This window comes from Parambassis ranga, chromosome 2 (genome assembly GCF_900634625.1).
Source record: "Parambassis ranga chromosome 2, fParRan2.1, whole genome shotgun sequence".
Classification (NCBI taxonomy): Eukaryota; Metazoa; Chordata; class Actinopteri; family Ambassidae; genus Parambassis; species Parambassis ranga.
In genome coordinates, this window is record NC_041023.1 from 25,570,352 (window position 1) to 25,574,419 (window position 4,068).

A 4,068-nucleotide genomic window follows, 5' to 3' on the forward strand; every position below is an offset into this window, starting at 1 on the left:
TGTGTGATGGAGGCTCTTTTATACCATGAACCTTGAAGCTAAACTGGTTTTTCAGGCAGGTCAGGAAAATTGGAACGAGATCAAGATTCAACTCAACTTCATTGTCATTATACATGTACACAGTTTATTGCAATTTTTATTCTGTAATGTTACTAAAATGTTACCATTATTGCCTGTTATTGCTTGTGTTTCTTTTTGCATAAGCAAAAGTCGGTGTGTGTGTGTCCCGAGAGGATCGCTTGCTGCTGTTTTCAGAATACTTTCCCCAGATTGAGTAATGTAACAGAATACATTACAAAAATACTTTTTAGTACATGTAATCTGTATTCTGTAACTAAATACTTTTTAAGGTATCCCTCCTAACACTGGTTATTACATTATATAAACTATTTGTAGAGTCACTGACTTCCTGCTTCAGGCTGTGGCAGATGAGATCAGTTGTTTTTCTGCTCTCTGGAGAGAGCTCTGGTTGGTACGAGATGGTCATACATTCAGACTAAGGACAGCAGCATTTTTGACATGATAAAAGCCAGATTCTAAAGGAATGTGTTTTTCTCCTGAGTGTCCAGTTTATGGTCACCCCCAGATCGGACTAACAACCTATGAGATTTAAGGAATTGAGGTTTTACCTTATTAGGGAATAAAAACTAATGGTCTATTCGCTGTATGACCCAGGGTCTGCAGGGGGGATAGTAGATGCCCCTTTGGGCCGGCAGGCTGGAATGCCCCAGGGTATATCAATGTGTGAATTCCATGTCTGGTGGTTGTTGCTGCGTGGTTGTTCGTTGTTGTTGGTTGTTCTGTTCTTGTGTCTTTTTTTGGTTCTATGTGTGCAACAACCCAGAGCTCTGTGACTCAGAATCTGCCTCATTGTTCAATAAATTGTAATTTTGAGACCAGAATTTATCCGCTCCTTCCTCATAAACCAACTCGGGAGGTGATCAGAAGAAAAAAGGGGATTTCTCCCCGACAGTACCTATTCTGTCTCAGTTGTGTGACAGCTGGATTGTAATGAAGAAGAAGTGCAGCTGGAAATCAAGGCAATAAGGAAGCTAAAACCTTCCATGTCTTACAGAAACAACATGCTTCAACTTTGACTGGTGTTCCTGTTTTGGTGTGAGGGAGGTTACCAACAGGTTTGACATGCTAATCAGTGCTATTTCTCAGCATCCATTTCACACTATGAGAACTTAAGAGTTCCTTGAATGTTTCAGGAAGCACCACTGTAGCCCTCTAAAGGGAGCTGCATACTGATATACTGGTTCTAATAGAGGTGTCAGAACACACAGTGCTGTGTAGTTTGTAAGATGGGGCTGCAAACCAGTCACAGGTGGTAGATTTATTACATATTGTAGCTAGGACTGCTTATCTGTGTTTAGCACAATGTCACATCAGGGAGAAGGAAGAGGCACACGAGGAAGACAAGACGCCTGAAACAAAAGGGAGGTTAGAGGTTTTCAAAATAAAACAGGAAATAATACAAAACCAGAGAATCACACTAGAACTAAGGCAAACACAACAACCTACAAAATAAAAGCCCTGGCTCAGAATGAAACCCTGATAGAATCTGTTTATCTGTGTTTAACCGACAATGTCACGACATTGACACTTCAGAGGAAACATAAACTTCATGGCCTGGATTAAAGTGGAAATTCAAAGAATTTCAACCAACAATAGTCCACACTAAGTTGACAGGAGCCATAACCGAAATGGCTTAAGAAAAACAACAATGACCTTATCTCATCTCACATCATTGCTGTTGTAAAGGTCAGGCTAATGCACTGAAAAACCCTCTTTAGAAAAATTATCTTATATAAAATTATCTAAAAATTATGTTGTCTTTTATTGTTTGTTTGATGCGAGACCCAAATTTGGACATAAAATCTCATAAAAGACTGGCTGCACATTATGAAAAAAGAGTTTCCATAGTAACAAACTCATTACACTCAATTAAGATATAAGTGCGTTTTTTATTATCTTTTATACATGCAATAGAAAATGTAGCAGGTGGGTGTTACATGTATGAATAACAACATGCTGCATTACCCTGGAAGTAGTGAGCAATAGATTTTGTGATTAGTGTTTTGCATCATTCATGAATCATGTCAGACATCATTAACAAGAACCTGTAATATATAAATCACATGCTGATTATTTTGGATTGTGTCACAGAATCAACAAAGATCATAGTGAAGGCTGCAAAGACGTTAGTTAGAGCACTGCATGATGATGCCCCCTTTGGTCACAAGCCACAGTTTGCCCAGGTCGTAGCTCACATGCTTGATGGGAAGGCACATTGGGATGTAGAGCCAATCTGTGCCTTGTGGAACACTTGGGGAAATTCCAATTCTGTAGAGAGGACAGAAGTTAACCTGAGCCATAAGTGGCATTAAGTACTTTCCCAATAATAAAACAATGGCGCCATAAGCTGGACACAAAGTTGAGACTGCTTTATTCCAATGCAGGAAAGAATGTGTCATGGTGACAAGAGATTGAAAGATCTTCAATACAGATAAACACACTCAATTAAGACCTCCAGACTGGACTGAGGTCTTACCTTTGAAACAGCTGATTTTGTCGGTTTACAACAAAGACATTTCCATCGGTTCCGACTTCAGCCATTAATGCAGCTCCTGGGATATATATCCAGTCACTGATGTCACAGGTATTTGGTGTTACTCTCTGAGATTGGAGGAAACCATGTTGAGATATCAAAATCAATGAAGTCAATAACACAACAAATTGAGAATTAAGACAGAGTTTACTGTGTAGAAGATCTATTCCACCGCATTGACTCCCCAACATCCTAACGGACTGCAGCTGAAATACATCAATCTCCCAGCCAGTTCATTCCAGCTCACAGAGCCCACTTGACTGTAGTTTATAGCATTGGAACTTTTCAGACAGTAGATGTAGGAGCCACTAGTGACTCCCACAACCTGACCATCACCTCCAGCATCCACCTGCTGTAAGGTCTGACCTGGAGACAGAGGCAACATTAGGAAGCAACAATGTGTGTCCTTTAAATGTGTGAAATTAGTCTGTAATACTTACCATTAACAAGAATAAAGTCGCCAGCTACATATTTGTAGACCTTGTCTGATCTGTCAACCCCCCAGATTCCTGCAGGTCCCACTGAGACATGTTTGAGGGCGACTGAACCCAGTTCAAACCAAGTTGATTCACTCAGGTAATAGGCTTTAGAGTCCCTGTCAGTCAGCACAACTTGCCCCTCACCAGCATCAATCTGTTCCGCAGGGAACTGCTGTGGGCCTGCTTTACATGTCCAGCCTGTGGAGAGAAAAAGTAAACCTCAGCGTTCACCTTCACTGACTTCATCAAATCATTTAGTAATGTCTCAGGTTAAAAGCTGCACCTACCATGACTGATAGTTAGAAAGCTCAGGACCACCAACAAGACTGCAACAGCTTTCATGTCGTCTCTGATTCTGTGCACTGCAGAGCTCCTTTGGAAGAACTTGTGTATATTAGAGCTACTGCTCTGACACATGTGATGGAGGCTCTTTTATACCATGAACCTTGAAGCTAAACTGGTTTTTCCTGGCAGTCTGGGGAAATTGGAAAGAAATCCATATTCGTAATATAGTGTTATGATCCCATTATCTTATGTTTTGTTTTCCCTGCTTCTGCTACAGTTCCAGTCCGGTCCTGACCTCCCTCATGTGTTTGTAGTGTTGTCTTTTGTTTCCTTATTTTGAAAGCCTGTGTTCCCTATGGTATTCTTGTGTCTTACTTCCTTGTGTTTCCCGCTTTTGGGATTGCTTGCTCAGCCCTGTGTCTCACCTGTGTCTTGTTATCCTCTTGTATTTAAGTCTGGAGTTTCCCTTTGTCTTTGTCAGTCCGTCCGTCCATCCATGGTTACATCCCCTGTGTATTCCTCCGTTTAACTGTGGTCATGTTTCCTGCATGTTCTCGTCAACTCTTTTGGATCTCCTTTGTGTTTGGTTTGTTTTTTTATTCTTTGCCCTTGTTTGGTTTGTTAGTTCCTTTTACTTTGTTGATTTGCACTTTGTGTTTTTGGAGTTTTTGTTTGTGTCTGCATTTGGGT

The 4,068-nt window shown here is 40.7% G+C and overlaps 1 pseudogene; it reads right to left on the reverse strand.

Moving 5' to 3' along the window:
* Positions 1 to 1,902: 1,902 nt before the first annotated feature.
* LOC114431981 (fish-egg lectin-like) lies at positions 1,903 to 3,479 on the reverse strand (annotated as a pseudogene).
* Positions 3,480 to 4,068: the final 589 nt, after the last annotated feature.